We start from the raw sequence: 23,052 nt of genomic DNA on the forward strand, positions 1-23,052 counted from the left end.
ATGCAAGAAAAGGATATCAGTCAAAATAAAAATGAAACTTAAAGCATCAATGCCTTCTTTAGCAGGATAAATCATTCTTCATATTTTCTAGGGACCCTTCTAACATACTCTATTTTCCTGACTGAATGATCTCAGAGCCACTGAGATGCTATGCCTATTGGTTTCAATCTCTTTCTTTTTCTGTGAAGGTCATTATAGGAAATTGCCTTAAATACAGTGATACAGTGCATGTAAAATTTACTCCTTGCCCGATTTTGCAACATTTTCCTAAATTTTTATCATAATCACATTACTCAACAAAAGTTGTTAGTAGGCCAATGGATAGGAGTAAAGTCTTGATATCAACATGCCCTTCCCCTTGCCATATACTATCCAGACACTACTCAAGCAATTATAGAAAAATGAACTTGTGAGCTGCCTCCAATCACGCCATCCACACCCCACCTTCTACCCACCAAAAACAAACAAAATACTGTTCTTCTCCCACAGTTGTGTCTCAGTAAATGGCAATACTGTTTTCTCAGCTCTTCAGCAAAATACTCAGACAAGGCAATAATATCTTGGAGTGATTCTGTGAGTGATACTGTCACTTTTCTTCTCAAATCTCTACAGTGGATTTCCACATCACTTAGAGCAAAATTCAAGCTTCCCATCATGGCCAAAGGGACCCAACAACCTGGCCCTTGGCTGTCCTTGATCCTCCTCTCCTTTAGCCGCACTGGCTGATTAGTCACCCCTCAGACACAGGGAGGATTTGCCCATCATAGAGCTTTTGGGTCTGCTTTGTTCTCTGCCTGGAACATCAGCCCCAGATAAGCTGTCCTTACATGTTAATTTGGCTATTGTCTCCCTTCACAAAAGGGGAAGCTCCAAGCAGACTGGGACTTCGTTTTCTTCACAGCTGTATTCCTTTTGACTCCCTAGTATCTAGCAGGTACGAAATCCATATTTGATGAATGAAGCTCCAGCTCCCTTTTACTTCTGTTTGTGACATTTTGTCACTTGCCAGCATTGCACAAGCCACCCTCGCTGGGCATACTACTGAAATAGTATGAAAATAGTATGAAAATAGCTGGTGAGGACATTTCCACCTGTGCCCCCTGTAGTCCACACATCACACTAATGTCAGTGCCATGATTTGAAAATGCAATTCTGACCCTCTGTTTTTAAAGCCTTTCAACTGCATTCTACTGATCCTAATCCCAAATTTAATAGACATCTACAAACCTTTACAGAGAAGACTGTAGCCTCTTCTTACTATTGATCTCTTCTCCAGCCATACTCCTTTGTTCTATGTACCTTTAAATATTTTGTCCTCTGTCTACTTTAACCTATGTATTTTCTATATATAAATACTACCTCTGTACAAGTATCTTTTCTGATTCTACATCCATTAAATCATGTTAGCTTCCTTTGTTATATGTCCCATCATCCTGCATTTCCCTTTCTAATTTATCAAAATTATTTGTAGCTTTTCTCTGCACGAGAGCAGTAGCCTTGCAGATTCGCAGGAAGACTTGTCCAGGCTCCTCCTGGTGCAGGACCAGGTCTGTCTGAAGTTAGCCGTGTCCTTCCCAGGGCTTTCTCATCAAGCATCAGCTCCCTTCCCAGATGCCACTGAGCAAGGAAGAGTGAGAGCCCACTTCTTTACAGAGAAAGGAAGACCCTGTCACCCTGCCATGCCTCATGGGGGACTTGGCAACACTTCATAAAAAGAATTCTGTAGCTCTTACGAATGCTACATAAGGTTGTCTTAAGATCAAGAGGTGCTACATTGGATCTAAGATGAACTACATGGCTAGAAAAGCGTTATGAAATAAAACAAATTTTAAAAAGGTCCTTTTCTATGATCCTTTTCTAAGGCTACTAGATAACCCACTCACTAAGGCATGCTCCTAGCCAGCAAAATGTTAAGTCCTCTGTTAGGTACAAACAGAAACCACCAGTCCTGGGACCAATGTGGCAAATCTGCTTACTGGATGTTACCCCCTCTCCTAGTCAAGCAGGAGCTCAAACCCTTTTACAGATGTGTTGTTGTTAGCTTTGCAAGTAAGTCTACTGTTCAGTTGGTACACAACCTGCAAATGACCTTCAGGGAAGACTCTCCAGTAAGAGACAGTCTATGGTGTTCAAAGCACTGACTGAGAACTGGAAACAGAAACTCCAGGACTACCAACAATGAGTGACAGTGTTGACAGGTACAGTGCAAGAATCCTGTCCCAGCCTTCAACGTCCAGGGAAGCAGTAGTTGACTGAAGGGGAAAGTTGAGCAACTGTGAACGCTACCAGGTGTATTTATTTCCAATTTTTAAAAGATTTTATTTATTTATTAGAGAGAGAGAGAGAGAGACAGCATGAGCCAGGGGGCAGGAAATGGCAGACAAAGGAGGAGAAGCAGGCTCCCCATTGAGCAGGGAGCCCAAACAGGGCTCCATCCCAAGACCCCGGGATCATGACTTGAGTCGAAGGCAGATGCTTCACTGACTGAGCCCCCCAGGCGCCCCACTACCAGGTGTATTTAAACAAAGACCATGAGATAGCTGCGGAGAGATGCAGAAACAGAGGAACATCACAGGAAAATTCAAGCACAGATTTCAGTGATGCTCCTCAGATATCGATAACTTCATCGAATCACATTATGCATTCAGTGAAGGAATTCTGGAGCATCTGGAGAGAAGTTGTTTTCAAAGTCAACCACAGAAGCTGTAATTTTACATATTTCAGTTGTTATAATAAAAGTTAATGAGGAGATCTGAGCACTTACTAGGCATCAGAGACAATGACAGCTTGATTGCTTCTGAGATTATTTCTTCTGCTACTGAAACATCATCGTATCTGGAATTTGGGGAGTACTCTCCCAGCCCGCATGAATTGACCCCGACATTCAAGACCCACAGATATGCCCAGTCCTGCCCCTGCTTTCATGTCAGCGTAATAAAATGTATATCCTCTCTGCAGTAGTATATGTGACCATGTGACCTGAGGTTCTCTCTTCTTATTCAAAACATCTGACTTTGCACCAAGGAAGATTTGGGCTTTAAAATAAGAAAAAAAATTCAATGAAATCCATTATTCATACCGTCACAACTCTACTTCTTCTGTTTTGTCTTTGCATCCTTTTCCCCCCCTATTTTCTATGCACCCATCTTTCTCTCTGGTCTCATCTGATTGGTTCACAGAGAACCCTAGTGATCCCTGGTCTAAGCCTGAATGCACTGCTACTTACTTGTGAGATGTCTGCCATGTGGCCCCAAACGCCTGCACCCTTGTCCCTGTCATGACGACATTAGACTAGGGCTGCCAATGTCTGGGCCTGATATGATTCTGCCATAAAACAGATCCATCCAATGTGTCTACATGTAAAATGGAACATAACAGCCAAAGGTCTGAGTTTGATTAAACAAATATTAAAATAAAGGTGACAACGTACTTTAGGAGACTTGGTACTGTGCATGGTACATAATGTTCTATCTATCTCAACAATGCCCTGAGTCCTTCAAACACTTGAAGTCAGTAACCTTTACCAAGATTTTTAAAATTATAATTAACATAAAATAATCTAACTTACAAAGAATAAAGGATACTTAGTGAAAGGTAACTTGCAAACTGAAGGAGGTTCTAGGAAGCAAAGCCAAAAATTAGCACAGCCCTGGGTCTCTTAGGCAGGATGAACTTCAACAAAGACTCTTGGCACATCTCAGGTTCAGTGGGACCATCTGAGCATCTCTGAAAGAATGAATGTTCATATCCCATCCCCAGACATTCCTGCACATTTTCTCATTCTACCCCTGATGTCTGTGCTCAAGAATCAATTTCCAGAAGAGAGAATGGGACTGACTCCTGGTACCGTTCAGTCCAGCCGTGTCCTTTCTGCTGTGTCCATGACAGACTGGGGAGCATGGGGTCTTCCACTAGAAGCAGATTCCTGCATTTTCTCTGGAAATTCCTTTGTGAATTTTGATGATCTGTTGTTGGATGGATACGCATTGAGAGCTGTTACGTCTTCTTAAAGAATTACACCCTTCGTTATTACATAACCCTCCCTGTTACACCTGATACATTTCCTTGCTGTGAGGCTTGATTTTTCTGAAATTAACATAATTGCTTCAGCTTTCTTATAACTATCACTGTGGCACACCTGGCTATAAGCTAAATCTGAAGCTTGTTCCCCTGGGGCTCCTGGAGATCGATCAATGCCAGCCTGGGAGCCCTGGCCTGGCACACAGAGTAGCTTTTGGTGGGCTCGGCCCTCCCTTGGCCTCCACTCGGCTCAGCTCCCCTGGGCTCGGACTCTTTGCGTGTCCCCTTGTCTCTAAGTCTCCTGGGTGCACTCTGCTCTCCAGTGGCTCTAAGGAGAATTGAAGTTTGTCCAGCTGTCCCCGGCTGTGAGTGGGGAGCGCCCATGTGGAAATCTGTCCTTGACTATGAACACCCAAGAAAGACGCCATCGTCATAGTGTGTTGGCCACACGGAGAAATGATGAATTCTCTGCTCAAATATGCATGTTTATTGCATTTTATCCACTGGACATATGCTGGAGAAATTTATTTGGAAAACACTTTCCCCTCCGTGTACACAGGATGACATAAATTTTCACTGGAGGGAAATAAACTCAGATTATAAATGTGACTATGCTGGATCCACGCAAAAACAGGTTAGTATTAACCTGTTCCTGCCTTTCCAATAATGTTCTGCAAGAAAAAAATAGAACAAAAAAGAAAAGAAAGAAGCTTTCCCAGAGTCAGAAATAATTTTACACACTTCAGTATAATTTGGATCCATGATAAAGAATGAAATGAGGCTGTGGTTTCTTTGCTGGGCAAAAGAACCGTCCTTCCTTCCAATTGCACACGGAAATGATAAGGTGGAAACACACAGTTGCTGCGCAAGGAACATGGATGCAAAGACTGGTTAAGTCATAGTGGGAAGAAACCACCAGAGGTAAAGTTACAGGGTGCTTGTGGCCTGGACCATAGACGGCCAGCACATGGAGGATGCTGGGGTCACACCCCCAGCCCCCAAATGAGAAAACCCACAAAATTTTAGTGTCATTTCCAAAATTAAACGAATGCACAATGTCGGTATGAAGAAATGGTTAGCATTTCACTCGAGGACAGGATGAGGGTTGATCTGCTACAATATACTGTCTCACCTGAACTGGCACAGTAACCCCCAGCCAGGTCTCCCTGTTCCCCCAAAGAGAGGAAATGCTGCAGACACCACAAGCACCACACATCTCTGTCGGCTTCCTTCCTAGACCCATCGATGTTCCGTTATGTTTGTTCATGGTCTTGGGAGAACCTGAGATTTCGGAAGGAATGAAGTTTCTCCTGGCTCTGCCATCCCGAGATCTCTCCCAGCCCAAGAGCCTTGCGGGCCTGTCCCCAGACCCTCAGTGACCTCCTTTCTCCTCCTGCTACTCTGACTGCCACCCAAGTTCCACCTCCTCGACGCCGCTTACACAGCATCTACTGCCCGGCCCTCAGCCCGACTATACTCCAGGAAAACAGGCAGAACCTGACATTCCTCTCTGTTGTGGGTCACCGTCATCCAGCTGAGTCTAACACACAGTCTGGCACATTGTTCTCTCTCTTTCTCTCTCTCTCTCGATATAAACAAAACTAATCTCTCTCTTTCTATATATATTGAACTAATAAATCCAAGCAAAATAACAGATGTTTTAAGAATTACCTAAGACTCTCTAACAATTCTGTGAAATGTGTGAACACACTGATAAATAGGTAAAAATCAACTTAATATACATGCTAATGCTACAGTGTTTTTAAAAACCTAACAGAATGACTTACAAGATCCTTTTAATAATTCAACAGGGATTTATAAAATTTGAATGAAGAAAAATCTATCACAGCAATCTGTGAATACTTTGTCAGAAATAAAAGACAATCTTTGGAATTAGCGGAAATAAAGTAACAGTGACAACGTCAATTTGCAGAAAGATAAAGAGTGGTTTTTTCCTTAGATAAAAGGAGGATTATTAATAGTTGGCACAAAGAAATCAAAAAGTAGCCCAACCCTAGTTCAGACAGGACTGTCAAATATTATTGACACCAACATAAAAAAGAAAACAAAGGTTTTGCAAATGAGTTGCCACCCTTGAGGTGAGTCTTTCAAGCTATTCCATAGTCCAACTAGTTATTAATAAATCAAAGCCAGAAAAGATCAAATCCATCACTTTGTCTCCTACTTCCCACCCCTCCTGTAGCTGCCTGACAGCGTGTGATTTAGGACAGAGACGTTGTGCTATGGGGCTTGACATGATGAGCTTGATTTCATTTCATCTTTCTTGCAATCAGCTTAGATCTCCTGGATGAGAATTTCATCCGCAGGTGTCGTCAGAACATAAAGAATATCAGGGAAAGCAAATGTTATATCCTAAGGTATACTTGCATTCTCTACATACTTACAATTTAATCTTTTTCTATAACTATTCAAACATATGTATTTACAACAAAACTTAACTATGTCCTGCTACAATTTCTTAGATTGCAAGTTTTATTCCTGACAGACATGTCTAGTTTCCTGGGTATAGTCTAAATACAGAAATCAAATTTCATCAGAATTTAAGAAGTTTCAACTGACATAGCTATAATATTTTAATTATTGTTTTAACACTTTGTCCGGTCAATCAATAAATCAATTGGATAAATCAGATTTTATTAATCAATAAATTAACAGAAACTAGTAATTTCTATTTATGCTTGAGTTCTCACTTGCTCAAAATAATACAACTAATAAAGAGGTAGAGTATTTCATGTAGTAGGGATTCAATCATTATTCCTTATTTCTTAAGGCCATGATTTGTTTCTTCCTTTTTCTCATTTAAGGGTTAATTTACTCCATGTATTAAGGTGGCCTAATCCTTGTGTAGGCCAAAGACTGACCTAAAACCAACTCAAGTCTTACTCCCTGATTATGTCAGCAGAATTATAATTCTATACATGGATCTGTTGTTTACTTAATGTTTATCCATTAGTGAATCTAACATATTCATTATTTGAGAGCCAAATAGTCCAGGGGCTGTGGATACATGGTGAAAAGACTCTTCTAAAGACATTTCATTTCATCCCACCTTATTCTGAAAGGATTTAGGATGGCCTATGAATCATATACAGAACAAGATGTCACTAATTAAGACTGCTGGTTAAGAAAGAAGAATACACATAGAAATAGAATCGAAAGCAAGGATATGACAATTTCAGTGCCATGGCAGACATGGTTATTTACCGATGGCCGGCTCTGCTGCTGTGCCTCTGTCGGTGGAGGGGAAGGGGGGATGACACCAAGGGAGGTGCGACGAGGCTGGTGGGATGAGGCCTAGGGGCACTGAGACAAAGGGGTAGAAGGCCAAGAGGCTGGCGTTGGTCCATTGGACACAAATACATTCCTGTGAACTCTTACAGCTGGAGAATTTCAAACATGGTTCATGATTCTCCATCTCCCCTCTTATCTTGCAGGAATGACCAGGGAATACTTGCTAACTAATGGGGCCACAGAGTCAAAGCTGCTAGAAAGTTAGGCTCAATCTGTGCTTATATCACAGAGTTTTCTGAACCTGCCCTACAGATTTTGTGGCAGGAATAATAAAGTTTTCTCTGTGTTGAACAACTGAAAATTTAGGGTTGTCTATTACTGCTAAATAACCTAGTGCATCTTGACAAATACAGATTATGTTTATGAGAAGATCTTAAACTTGAACCCAATGACCGGTAGAGCTCGTCACTGATGTAACCCACAGACTGTAGATAAAAAAGACGCAGGTCTCTGACGATAAAGATCTATATATTGTTCTAAGATCAGCAGAAAATTTCCCAAAGTTCATTTAAAAAGTGTATTATGTAATGCAATAATTGAAAATAACTGTAGTTACCAATATTTACTGCCTATTATATTCCACAAACTGTGCTAAGTGTTTCCTTTTGAGGATTATTTTATTTAATTCACATAACACTCCCATGAGGAATATACTACAATTACCATCCTCAGTTCATAGTCATTGAAAATGAGACCCAGAGAGGGTAAGGATTTTGCCCAAAGTCAAGCAGCTAGTCAGCAAGGACCGTGAAATTCAGAAAAAAAAAAATAAAAAAAAAATAAAAGACTTTCTTATCTTAAGAGAAATTTGGAAGAACAAATATCTAGGCTCCCTTTTAATCAAGAAAAGTATAAAATCCAAAATGTGAATCTTTCTTAAAGCAGGGAATCAACTTTAATTAGTTGAAACAACACATGACACTTGGTTGTTTAGGCTCTATATTATGAATCACTTCTCTGCTGATAGCAAAAGCTAAGAACAGAGAATATTTATAACCCAGGTTTCAATGATGAATCTACCTTCTGAGTAATCAGGGTAGACAAGGAAGTGAAGCTAAAACATAATTCTCCATATAGATGGAATTATTTTAGGGTTTGGTCACCAATTTCAACATGCATGGGGGGCTCCCCACTCCCACCAATGAACAAGACTCTGACACCAGCTGAGTGCCCTCCAATCCTACAACCCAGCTCAGTACTACCAGTCTCTAGAGATGGAATTAGATTCCATGGGTAAAGGGTTCCGTCCTACAAGGCTGCCTCCCATCCTCATCCCAGGTGGTATCTTGTGATTCTGACCCACTGGCTGAAAACCAGAGGTTCTGAGGACCCTCCCTCAATTTTTTTAATCTGCTACAGAAGCTCACAGAAATCAGAGATACATTCACTCACTAGATCACTGGTTGATCATAAAAAGGATACAACTCAGGAACAGCCAGATGGGGTGATGCATAGGCCAAGATGTAGGGAAAGGACATAAAGTTTCCATATGTTTGCTAACTAAGCTCTCCAAAACCAGTCCTTTCAGCTCTCCAAAACCAGTCCTTTCGGCTTTCATGGAAGCTTCCTAACCCAGACCTGCTTGATTAAATCACTGGTGATTGATTCAACCCCCGGCCCTCCTTGAAGGTGGAGGTGAAATGACAGCCTCCGGCAACTTGCCCCCATCTTTAGGTTACCCAAGGGCTTTCCAAAAGCCACTCTATCAATGTAACAGAAAAGAGCTTTATCATTTTCTTCCCTTGGTAAATTCCAAGAATTTTTGGAGCTCTGTGCCCAAGAAGGAGGGCATGAGGACCAAATACATACTTGTTATTAAAAAGCCATAATATCACAGGAATATAGACTTCTTATTGCTATAGCTCTACTGAGATTGATCGGTACAACTGCAAGATAACAATTTAAATCAAAACTTGAGAAGTATTTGGCACTGATGAGGGAGAAGAAGGCTAGATGAGGACAGGCAGAAGCTGACACCCCACAACCCACACCCCCATGAGATATATGTGACATTCCCCAGGCATTTTTGTCAGTTCTAAAGGAAAAACAAACAGTTGTAGAGATCACAGTCCTGCAAGATAGGAGTCTCCCTCAGTTTACAAATGTCTCAGCAATCTACAAGAACAAAGCATTTCTATCCATGGTCTAGCTTTCAGAAGGAAATGTAAATATAACCAAATGTCCTTATAACCTGCAGTCCATTGACAGATAATTGAATCTTGAATTGGGCAGAGTGTAAGGTTCTTCCAGGAAGCTCCCAATTATCTTGATGTTGACATCACTGCTACGAACACTGGGGTACATATGGCCCTTCTTTTCACCACATCTGTATATTTGTGTCCTTCAAAAGACAAATGGATAGAGACGACATGGTCCAGATATACAATGGAGTATTATGCCTCCATCAGAAAGGATGAATACCCAACTTTTGTATCAACCTGGACGGAACTGGAGGAGATTATGCTAAATGAAATACGTCAAGTAGTGAGTCAATTATCATATGGTTTCACTTACTTTCGGAGCAAAGGAATAACATGGAGGACATTAGGAGAAGGAAAGGAAAAGTGAATTGGGGGGAAATCATAAGGGGAGATGAACCATGAGAGACTGTGGACTCTGAGAAACAAACTGAGGGTGTTGGAGGGGAGGGGATGGGGGGGAAGGAGTGAGCCTGGTGGTGGGTATTAAGGAGGGTGTGTATTGCATGGAGCACTGGGTATGGTGCATAAACAATGAATCTTGGAACACTAAAAAACAAACAAACAAACCAAAAAACAACAAACAAACAAACAAACAAAACTATCTTGATGTTAAAGCCTTGCTAGGAGGAAAAACCTTAACCTGACAATGGCAAAGCTTCCGGTATCCTGTGGAGTCTTCTTTAACATACAAACATCCTTTTGAAAACCTCCCTTTTCCTTATCTCCCCCAATTTCCAAGTATATAATCAGCTACACCTCATAACCGTGGGGCAGCAGCTCTTTCTGCCCAAGGGTCCTGTCCCCATGTTTTAATAAGCTACCATTTTGCATCAAAGATGTCTCTAGAATCCTTTCTTGGCCATCAGCTCTGAACCTCAGCAGCATGAGATGTTTTCATGGGAAATAGACCCAGTTCATATTATTTTATTTTAGTGTGAATGACATCATACTGATCATTCCTTTATTTAATTTCATTCATAAAGTTGCAAAAATGTTCTAACTTGGTTTCTGTTGGTAACTATTACTTGACTGCCAGTTTTTTGGAGAGAGGTTCTCTTTTGGAAGAGGTTTTTGAGATAGATTAATTTAGAAAATCATGAAAAAATTCAAGTGCTAGCAAAAGTTTCTAAATAAGAAATAATGAAATAGTTGTATGTTACAAAAGTCAACAAGGATGTGAACACAGACCTTTTAGTTCACAGAACATATGTTCTTAACAAGTATTACCTGTATGTCAGTGTATTACTTAGAATTTCTGGGGGAGGGCACATAAGAATATCAAAATTAACAAAAAGCTTAAGTTATATACCATTTGTCTGGGCATCAAGGCAATCTCCAACAGATTCAAAAGAATGTCTCCAAATGTTTTGCTAAACAAAGACTTCTGCTATATAGATTGTTGGGGAGGAAGAGTTTCCTGTTCCCTTCAAGGTCCTTCTAGCTGGACTAAGAAGCAAATTGATATGAGACAGATTAGCAGGAGAAAATAAAATTTAATAGCATAGGTATAGGGAATCTACACAGACACAGAAGCTCTAAAGAAGTGAGGCAGTGTGATGCTTATATGAGCTAAGGGCTGGGGCGGGATCTGAAGAGGGGAGACAGACCATTAGCAGGAAGGTGGGAGGAGATCCTGCAGAGCAAGGATCCTATTACCTAGATAAGCTTCTCAGGCAAAGAGGAATTTTTGTGAATAGCTCTTTCTAGTATAAGCAGGCAGTTGACAAGGAGGTAAAGAGATTTTTCAATCTGTTGGATTTTGATTGCTTTATCTTAAAATAATGTTCATGCCAAAGTGGCCCATCTAGGGGCTGCCTGCCCTTTGCCCCTATAAAAATCATGATGTGGGCTTACTGACTGGCATGCTTTGTGTTCCCTAGTGGCCAATGGGAGGCATTATGAAAGAGCTACGTAGTCTAGGGATTGAGTGGCATTTGGCTTATACACCTTACTTTCTGTACAAGAATCAGATTCACATTAGCACAGAGATTTCAGTAAGTTTCCTTGGTCTTATTAACAAAATATTATTGCCACATGAATTTTCAACCTACCTGAATGTTTCCATATTTCATGCTTGGTCTTTGGTGACTCAAAACTTACACTTTCCTTACACTGATCAGATTAAAGACACATTTGGAACCTTTAAATCCTCTATTAAACGTGAGTTACAGATCATGCGAACTTGCCTTAGCAGTACGTAATCAGTGATTTGCCCTCCCATTTCCCCCTGCCCCCTGCAAAGAATTCCTGCTCCAAAAATCCTTTTACAGTAGCATGTGATTCTTGGGCATGAACGAGGAACTTGAAAGGTCAAACAAACATAACGCTTTGTAAAAACCTAAATCCAATTCCAGCACAAGGACCCAAAAGTACCAATATTGAGAGGAACATTTAGCAGGAAAGGCCTACCATCTGTCTTAGGCTGATTTTATATATTTATTTTTTCAGCTTCTGTCACCAGCCTGACCCCAAGACCCGACCTTTCCTGACCACCTGCATTTATTCACCTGACTTTGTCCCACAATTTCCTTAAGTTCTTCTCTCCAGTTTTATCTCCTAACTCAGGGAAAAGACCGCAGGGGCACAGCATCCCATGTTTTAAACTGCCCTACCCTCAGACAACAGTGTCTGACAATAGAGAGCTGTTGGCCACTCAGACCACAGACACTAGTGTGAGCTCAGCTCTGACTCACACCTGTGCAGATGGAACATGGAATGATCTCTGCCTCATTATAATCCTGAAAACTCTGCCCAAGGAGGAGCAGGGGGAGGCTCATTTACACAACACAATGTGTGTGCGGGCTGGTTTCCTTAGGACTCCTGTGTGACCTCATACCCACCTGTCCATATCATGAGGAGGCTTCCCTATCTAAATACTCATCCTAACCCTTAATGAAGGAACACATCCACCCCTGCTTGGGAGTCATTGCCCCGATCTCGTTTGCTGGAAGAAAAGTCCCCTTCCTGCAACAACTCTGTGGTGTGGTTTCTCTCTGTAACTCACCAAGGAGTGAACTCACATTGGCTGGGTTACACTTCTACTCTGCAGGTATTTAAATGCACTTGCCATTCATTGCACAGTACACACTGACATCTTGAGCAATAGTCCTTAATTATAATTTACATGGATTATTAATAAATTGAGAAGGAATATTGTTTTTTTTCTTTTTTAGTGGTCATCTTGGATGAAAATACTATTTGACTGGCAAAAGAAGAGAGTACATTAAAAATAAAAATTGCATATTAATTTTTTTTAGTTCAAATAAACTATAGAGTTGAAATAAGATTTAAGTATTTGCATGGACCTTTATAATTAAAATAATGAGTTTAAAGACAGAAGATTTGAATCAGTGTTTTGTTCCTTGAAAGGATTCTGGATAATGCATATATTTCTGTGATTGATGAGTATGCCTCTGATAGTCAACTGAATTCATACATACATTTTTGTAAGTAAAAATACCATTTAGACTTAGTCAGGGATTTAGGGTTTCTAAAATATGATTTTGTTAGTACTTTAACCCTATTGAGGTAAGTATTTATGGCACATGAAGTCTCTGCAAAATATGGACAGCGGAGTATTCAAATTGCACTTCATAATATTTCTCAGCATTCACATTTACATGTAATTGCAGATTTGATACAATTCATCCAAATCTTCACTGTATGTATGAAGAGAGCACCTCTGAGAGTTTATACAATGGAAAAAAATGACAAAATAAACACTGATGGAATTTCTCCATTCAGGGGTGGATAATTTTTCTTTTCTTTTCTTTCTTTCTTTCTTTTTCTTTTTCTTTTTTTTTTTTTTTTGAGAAAGAGAGAGGAGAGAGAGCACACAACACAAGGTGGGTAGCAGAGAGGGCATGGAGGAAGACCAGGGAGAGAGAGCCCTAAGCAGTCTCCACACCCAGCATGGAGCCCAAAGCCAGGCTTGATCCCATGACGGTGAGATCATGACTTGAGCCAAAATCAAGAGTTGAAAGCTTAACCAACTGAGTCACCCATGAGCCCCAGTTTTGTTTTTTAAGCCTGGCAGGATTTAGTACTCCAAATCTATTTATCTCTGATTCCCACCTCTGTGTTGATGTCAAAACAAACTCAGCTGGAGACAAATTCTTCTCTTATTTAAATATGAATATATCCCAAACTGGAGTGAGCTCTATTAAGCAGTTAGCCTATGGTCATCACTTTGCACCTTGTGATGGGTTGAACAGTATCCCCAAATGTATGCCCAAGTCTCCCCCACCGGTACCTGTGAATGGGACTTTATCTGGATGAACAAGAGCTTTACAGATATAATTAAGGTGGGACTCTCAGGATGAGACAATCTGCATTTAGGGTGTTCTACACCCAGTGACAGCTGTCTTTGTGAGAAAAGGGAAAGATTCAAGACTCACAGAGACACAATCAAGAAGGTCCTGTGAAAGCAGAGGGAGAGAATGGAGTTCTGCTGGAGTGCCAGGAGCCTGCAGGAGCTGGAAGAGGGAAAGAAGGGACCCGCAGGGCCTTCTCAGGGCGTCTGGTAGGACCAGCAACTTGATTTCCGTTCTAGCCTCCACAACAGTGAAAGAAAAGATTTCTGTTGTTTTAAGTCACCAATTTTATGATGATTTGTTCTAGGAGCCCTAAGGAAAAGACTATATGTCTCTGGTATTTGGTTAAACAGAGACACTATTACATATTATTTAAAAAAAAAAAAAAGGTTATCAGTTTGATTAGGACAAACCCAAGTTTAGTTTTAGATATTTTTCTACTTAAAAATGCTTATTATTACATGGGTTTCTATACATTCTACTCTTTACAATCTTGCTTGGATGTTTCATCTGTGAATGCCATTCCCCAGACCCCAGGCCTTTCTGAATTCATAGGGCTTGGTTATGGACTGAACATTCGTGACTCCTAAAAATTCATTTGCTGAAGCCTTAGCCCCACATCTGATCTGTATTTGGAGGTGGGGTCTTTGGGAGGTTATCAGGTATCCAAGAGGTCATGAAGGTGAGGGTCCCCATGATGTGATCATCATCCTTATGAAGAGAGGAACAGAGACCGGACAAGCACACTCTCTGTTATATGAAGACACAAGAGGGCTCTCACCAGGGTCAGATTCTACAGGAAACATAATATTCAACCCTCCAGGCTCCAGAACCATGAGAAATAGATGCCCGTTGTTGCCTCACAGCATCTATATTATTTTGTTACAAAACCCGAAGCTGACCAGCTTGGGATGGTTACAATGAAGCCCTGGGAACCCATTTCACATCCTAAGAATCGCACGCAAAAATCGTTTAAATATTACCACCCACTCCATTTACACTATCAAATTAAAGAAATTTGTGTTTTAATCAAGCCTCTTGAAATGAGCACACTCTTCTTACAGAAATAATTAATGATCCATGAATGTTAATTATATTGCCACGTTAATTTTTATCCTGTTACGTTGCAGGAGAGTCTGAAACTGATGAATCCTCTTGCATGTGAAGCAACACAGAGCAAAGAGCTAACCATACAAATCTCAGAGATGTGGCTCTGTCAGGGCTGGGATTCAATGTTATAAAATATCTTAGTGTTGAGAATGGGATTTGTAATTAGTCCAACAGGCAGTGAAACTTTCTGCACAGTGAGTTCTATCCCGCTCCTTTTCATCCAGTCTTTAAAGAAAATGACTTTTATTCTCTTGATCCCCACTCCATGAACCTTATTAAATCATGCCTGGAATGGCCACTCCTTGCAATGTTAAACTTCAGTCAGAAACATTCACCTGTGAAGCTAAACCACATCGAGCTTAAAAGGTGAAGAGCATATATGGTGGAGAGAGCACTTCCCCAAACGAATTTGGCTGATACCTAGGGGCCCTTGACATCAGGGCCTTCATCTGCATCACTAGTTCACCTAAGGTCCACTGAGGGAAGCCTTGGCCATAAAATTTCCTCAGTTTCTGGGAAAGGGTGCCTATCTCCTCTTCCACTGACTGAACAAGGGTGTTACGAAAATACCTAAGTAATGCTATCAACCAGGTTACACCACAGTGGGAAACCAACTTTAGGATGAAGACAATGTTGAATGAAATGAGCAGAGAGGCAGACCAAACCCTAGGTCCCTGATGATGTCTTTGAACTTCTGGCCAAATCAATTTCAAGACTTCCCATTCCTCTTTCTAGATGTAATAATACATTTCTTAATTGTTTAATCCCCATCGAGTGGCAACCTCTCTAAATTATAGTCCATGCCATTCTAACCACTCAAGCTAGGTTTATTTGTTTCAGATAAAATACCTTAATTTACTTTTTTATGGTCAAATATACAAAAAATTTACCATTTAACCATTTTAGTTGTATAATTCAATTACATTGAATACATTCATAATGTTCTATAACCATCACCACAATTTCCATAAGATTGTCAAAATCCCAAAAGAAACTCTGAACTCTGTACCTGTTAAGCAATAAATCTCCATTCCCCTCCCCCCATCCCCCAGCTCCTGGTAAACTATAATCTACATACTCCCTCTATGGATTTGACTATCCGGGATATTTCATGTACATTTAATCATTTATCATTTGTCCTTTTGTGTCTGACTTACTTCATTTAGCATGATGCTTTCACATTCAGCCATGTAGTAGCAAGTATCAGAAATCCATTCCCTTTTCATGGTTGGGTAATATTCCACTATACAGTTTGCTGCATTTTGTTTACATACCCATCCCTTGATGCGCACTTGGTGTTTCTCCTTTTTGGCTATTGTGAACAAGAGTGGGTGCTGGTGTCAGGCTTGGGCTCCCAGCCACTTTCTTTTCAAAGACAAGCAGCCCTGTAGGGATCAAGCACCCCTGATTGTTGTAAGCATCTTATTAGGGTCAAGAGTTCCAACATTTTTTTAAGATTTTATTTATTTATTTTAAAATTTTATTTTATTTATTTATTTATCAGACGGAGATCACAAGTAGGCAGAGAGACAGGCAGAGGGAGAGGAAGGGAAGCAGGCTCCCTGCCAAGCAGAGAGCCCAATATGGGGCTCGATCCCAGGACCCTGAGATGAACCTGAGCGTAAGGCAGAGGCTTTAACCCACTGAGCCACGCAGGTGCCCAAGAGTTCCAACATTTTTGACTTATCATTTTTTTTCCAGCTTAATGGCTGCTTTGGTGGAGGGACCAATACCCAGAACTTTCCATTCTGACCTTTAAAAATTTATTTTTAGATAATGGCTTAAGTTTTACACTGGTTGAATAAAACTGATGAGAAATTATTTTATTGATTTCCTAAAATTCATCACAGAGAATTTGTGCTTTGACTACTGGATGTTTTCATATTTGATATAGCATGGAAAACTTTCCTGGAGATAAAAACGTATCTCATATTTAACACAGTGTCAAGACTACAACTCGAAAGCCATCAATTTCCTTTTGGTTTGATGTAAAACCTATGTGTGTAATGATTTAAGAAAAGTCAAGGGCAAAAATCCTCTCATATAAACAAACTAATGAGTAATCCTACCTCAAGATAGGTTTTACTATCATGAGAAAATTATTAAGTAATCTTATAAAATGTGCCATATGGATTTTTTCCCATTTCTTTACAATGTTGTTGGCAGAGATAAAGATGTCCTTAACCTATGATAGTGACAGGAAAATCTCTATATATTTAAATGCATATCCAGGAGTAACTGAAGGATCTGTTGCTGTTATCAAAAATTAGAAAAACAGGGGCACCTGGGTGGCTCAGTGGGTTAAATCCTCTGCCTTCGGCTCAGGTCATGATCCCAGGGTCCTGGGATTGAGCCTTGCATCGGCCTCTCTGCTTAGTGGGAGGCCTGCTTCCTCCTCTCTCTCTGCCTGCCTCTCTGCCTACTTGTGATCTCTGTCTGTCAAATAAATAAACAAAATCTTAAAAAAAAAAAAAAACTAGATTTAAAAAAAACAAAAAAACAACACTGTATTTGTCCAGCAAAAGAGAATCAGTTCTGTATATGGTAAATCCATATATAGGATGTGTACCAAATGTATAAAACAAAATACAATAAATATATAATCATACAGATATTAAGATGGATTGGTGTAGATTCATACTTTTCCCTGTTTTTATATGGTCTTTTCTAATTGGTGACAAAAAATGAGAAATTGAAAAATGAAAACAAGAAGAGGAGAGGAGAAATAAGGTTTAAAAAAAAGGTAAATGAGAATGTAGAAGTTTATTCCTGGAACACTAAGAAAGACACTTTCATCTAGGAAGATTTGGGGTTTCTGAGATCATTGCATCAGGAGTGAAGTGGCAGGAATGCTTCTGATTTTGCTGAAGGCAACTGAGAAAAGTTAAGTCTTGAGATTGTAAGAGGAGACCAAAGGTTGAACTTTGTCTCCTGAACATTGCCATTTCCTACAATTATATCCCAAAAGAGTGAAGATGGGAAATGTAGAAAAAAAAAACAAGGTAAACTTGAAAAGGGGGCAGTACAGAGTGTGGGCAGACAGGTGCACGGGCAGGGCCTGGCAGAACCTCATCCACTACTGCACTGATGATGCTGCCGTGTGCTCCGCGTGAGCAGGAGGTGAAGCTGCTGACAGGGACTGAGCTGATGATGATACGACTCTGACTCTGCTACTTCATGTCCTCGCTGTGCACTGAGGGCAAGATGCTGGACCTGGCTGTGCAGATGACAGCAGCTAGCAGAATTGAGCAGATAGAATGAGGGTGGTGATGCTGAGAAGGGAGGGCTACACAAGCAGGAAAAGTGGGCGGACATTGATGGACTGCCTGAGCCTGCAGCCTGGAGTGCAGTGAGGACTCCTGGAGCAGCAGCATGAACGGAGCACACATCGTCACAGTGAGGTTCTGAACACTTGTAACTGCGAGTATTGGCACCGTTGGAGGTGAGACACTGACCATGGCCCAGAGGACTGAAAACCAATAGGTCAGGTATCCAAGAAGAGAAGCAATGACACATCATGTCATGTCAGCCACATGATGGCCTCGAGCGTGGGAAATGGTATTGTGCCCTTTGCCGAGAAGAAGCTGAACAGCCAGGTTCCCACGAATATGAGAAGTTATGAGTACACTCTCAGCTCCCCTGGCGGTACACAATCACACACCCTCAGCACCCCCACCCCTCACACAGTCACAGAGCCTCAGCGCAGCCCTAGTGGTAGAGTCACACAACCTCAGCACCCCTAGCAGTGCACATTCACATAATTCCCATGGATTAGGAGAGCATATTAATTAATTGAATATTCAAGGAATATTTTAAAGTTATGAAGTTGAACAAGAATGGGCATATCACTTAGAAGCAGACCTGGGTCAGGGTCCCTCCTACACCACATAATAACTTGGTGGCTTCAGGCGAGCCTTATAAAACCACTGTAGCTCTTTAATATAAAATGGAGACGATACTGCCTAAAGTATAAATTGTGACAAAGATTTCCCTGTAATGTTATTACTCAATTATCAATCACTTAATTATAAATGTATGGTAAGTATTATATAGAATATTAATCTGAAACCAGGAGATCATCGCTTAGAAAAATATGCAAATGTAACATGTCACTCATACTTTTGGAAAAATAAAAATATAAAATAATTTACAGGCTTAATAAGGGGTTTTGTAAGGACATCACTTGGATGAAATTTACATTTGGTAAGACACACAAATGATGAGTGGACGCCCTGGTGAATCTTCTACCTTCACACACTCATGTTCACACACCTGTGTCACGGGACGACACGGCCTCACCATGCACTCAGGTGGCCTGTGCCCGGCCCAGCCCACAGCACTGCTTCTCTGAGCCTCCTCACTGAGCTTAATTCTTTCAGTCATGCAGAATTCGGTCTTTGGCACCTGGTTGGTTGGTTGGTTGGTTGGTTGGTTTATAAACTCAGCACCTGGTTTACTTTATTCAGTGTCATGTTTCTGAGATTTGTCCATCCTGTTGTACATATTAGTATTTCATTTTCTCTAGCCGGGCATTATTATTCTCTAGGTCAGTATCATAACTTTAAAATATTTTCTCCTCTTCATAGAGTTCCTTCCAGGTTTTGCCTAATATGAAAACATCTACTGGGGTATTATTACCCTGCCTTTCTTGTGTGAGTATGGATACTCATTGTTGTTGGTATATGCTTAGAAATGTAACTGTTGTGCCATGGACTATGTATGCAGTTTATAAGACATTGCTAACCTTCCCGAGAATATAGCACTGGAGTGCTGCTCTCCCACCACAAACATGGGAGGCTTCCTCCATTCCTACTCGCCCCAGCATGGGGTCTGCAGCCCAGGTAACCTGTAGAGTCCTCCTGGATGTCTGGCGGCCACCCTTCAAGATTTCTCTCTCGTGTTGTTGATCATCCCGTGCTCAGTACAATCCACCCGGCTCTCTTCTTTTATCAACTGAAAGTGCAAATCTTAAGACAAAATTTTATTCTGATGATTATCTTTTACATATAAAGGTGTAGAATTTCTTTTTTTCTGGATAAAAACATTTCATTAGATACACGTCATTGCAAATGTGTTCTCCCTCTGGGACACACGGATTCATCCTTTTCTTATTTTGGGGAGACACTCGAAAGCTGTCTTCCCAACAGACTTCTTCTGCACATCATCCTTACTGTGAAGTGTAGGCACAATATTGCAAGGCAGCCTCTCGCGTTGACTCATCCTACATGACTTGGGCACCTACTCAACAGCAGCCCTGGTTTTCCCTCCACAAGCCACTAGCGATCACCCTTCCACTCTCTGTCTTGGCGGAGTCTATTTCACATCCCTTGCACGAATGAACTCATGCCGTTTTTGTCCTTCCGTATCTAGCTTATCCCACTCAGCCTAGTGTTCACCACGTTCATCCATGTTGTGGCAAATGGCAGGATTTCCTTTTGATTTAAGATTATAGTGACTCCAGCAAATCTTGTATTATTATGCCTGCTTTACATATGGGGAAAATTTTAGGCAATTATATTTTTCCTACTTAATTTCCATAGACAAATCATAGCAGAGTAAACACTCTTCAAGGCCATGTTATAACTCATTATGTTTCTTGAAAAAAAAAACTCATTTTTAAGTACTTGATGATTTGAAAACCCAGTTTGCTATTATTACAGAAAGTAGATGCATACAGAATCGGAAGCAGAATTTTTAGCACTGACCTAGATACTTTCCCCAAATAATGTTAGGCATGGAAACAAATGGTATTCTTATATTTATTTGTAATAAACTATATTTTAGATGTGGAAGTCTACGAAATGTTCCCTGGAGGAGGCTATTGAGCACTGGAGTAGAACTCTGGGGTGTTTCTCTTGTCTGTATGTCTCTCCTCTTCCCCAGATGCTGACCATTTGCAGGGACTCGCGTCTGTACAAAGTCTCTGCAGTGTCAGCCCACATGGCTCCGTGAATGTCAGTTACATTTTTGTTTTTACTGTTCCATATATGTCTTCCATGTCAAAGGAGCTTTGAAACCTCAGAGCAAGGATTAGGTCTCAACTGTTTCATAAACTCCACAATTGATAGCATAGGGTTAGGAACAAGAAAAATAAAACATTTATGACTGAAGAACTTGGCTTCCATCCCGTGGGAAAGTCCTTTCGTGCTGTAAGACATCAGAAGAGAATCTGACAAATTCATTAAAAAATTATGGCTAAATAAATGTCAGAATTTGATCAATTAAACTGGCTATTCCCTTTACCTTAACGTAGAGAGAGAGACTGGCAATGTGTTCCAGCCCCCTCTACCTACTCCGTGCCCAGGAGTGGTAATTGCTTCCACAGTGGAAAGATGATGTCCAAGACATTGAGATCATGCTTATAATCATCCACTTAATGGTCCCAAATAAACTTGGAAACCATGATGATGCTAATGAGACTTTTCATCTGATTGTTTACAATGACTTTAGCAAGTTTTCTAAAATCATACCACATCTCTGTGTATCAAATATGTGGCTGGATGGAGACATGATGGTCAATGTACAGTGTGATTCTCCCTTCAAATTTTATGCAACTACAGTGTAATCACTATTCAAATATTAGAACAGATAATCATGTAAAATGTAAGTTTTCAGAGAACTAATTTAATGCTTTTAAACGAACTCATATTAAAATAATTGCTGTATATATAACTAACACATATTAACAACTGTTTATATATAAGGCTCATAAGGGAAAGATTTATTCTAAAATGATACCTGCTAATGTACAATAGCAGTACCATTTAATGTACAGGTCTATTTTGGGAGAATTACCCTGCCTAAGAAATGAATCTTCCAATCCATTAACATGGAATAACTTTCCACTTATTTAGGTCTCTGGTTTCTCTTAACGACATGCTATAGCATACATGCCTTACACTTATTCTGCTATATTTATTTCTTATTTTATTTTTATAGTATCGTGAATAAAACTTTTTTCTTAATTTCATCTTGGGATTTTTTTTCTAGTATATATAAACACAATTGGCTTTTGTACATTAAACTCATAAAATGAAAACTTACTAAACTAATTTAATATTTTTTGTGGATTCTTTTGGATTTTTACATAGATAATGTTATTCTCCATGAATAAAGACAGTTTTACATCTCGTTTCTCAGTCTATGTGCTTTTTTTTGGCTGTCATTCCTCATTGCACTGAGTGTAAGCATCAGGATAATACTGAATATAATCAACAAAAACAAATGACATCCTTGGCTGTTGGCTGTTATCGGTGGGCGGGGGAGGGTGGGTATTCAGTCTTCCACCATTAGATATGCCATTCAGTGTCCAGGTTTTGTTAAGAACCTTTATCAGACTAAGTTCCACTCTATTTTCTGTTTTCTGAGGTGCTTTTTGTTTGTTTTGGTTTTTTGATTTATCACTGATGGGTGTTAGACTCTGTCCAGTTTTTTTTCTGCAGCTACTGAGATAGTGTGTAGTTTTGGTTCCTTATCTATAACATGGTATATCACACTGGTGACTTCTTGAATATTAAAATAATCCTGCATTCTTAGGAAACTTTCACTTTGTCATGAGTGTAAGAGTTTTCACATGTTGTTGGGTGTAGTTTCCTAATATTTTATCAAGCATTTTGTGACTATATTCCTGAGGTATATTGTTCACAGCAGACTTTTCTTTTCTTTTTACTTTTTATTAATTTATTTTGAGATTTGATTGTTTGGCTTTTGTATCTGGGTAATGTTGGCCTCATGAAGGAGTTGGGAAGTTTCTCTCTTCCAGTTTTTTGAAAAAGTTCATGAAGATTTGGTATCATATTTCAATGTAGTATTTGAAAGAATTTACTAATGAAGCCACATGGTCCTGAAAATTTCTTTACAGACAGCTCTTAATTACTACAAGCATACTTTACTTTATTGTGTTGCACTTCATTTATCTGCTTCCCAGATAAATTTCATTTTTTACAAACGGAAGGTCTGTGTCAAATAAGTCCATTGGCCCACCTTCCAACAGCATTTGCTCACTTTGTGACTCTGTCACATTTTAGTTATTCTCTCATTATTTCAAACTTTTAATTCTTGCCATATTTACTACAGTGATCTATTATCTGCAATCT

General features: G+C 40.1%; 1 protein-coding gene across 1 annotated transcript in view; it reads right to left on the bottom strand.

Moving 5' to 3' along the window:
* Window positions 1-17,368: 17,368 nt before the first annotated feature.
* The window catches only part of ZWINT (ZW10 interacting kinetochore protein), a 512,035-nt gene continuing 506,351 nt past the window's right edge, over window positions 17,369-23,052 (bottom strand). Inside the window, exon 9 of the mRNA XM_082719493.1 lies at window positions 17,369-17,388. The gene's annotated coding sequence lies outside the window, so the exon portion shown is untranslated. The remainder of the gene's footprint in view (window positions 17,389-23,052) is intronic.

Source organism: Mustela nivalis (assembly GCF_964662115.1).
Source record: "Mustela nivalis genome assembly, chromosome: 2".
Classification (NCBI taxonomy): domain Eukaryota; kingdom Metazoa; phylum Chordata; class Mammalia; order Carnivora; family Mustelidae; genus Mustela; species Mustela nivalis.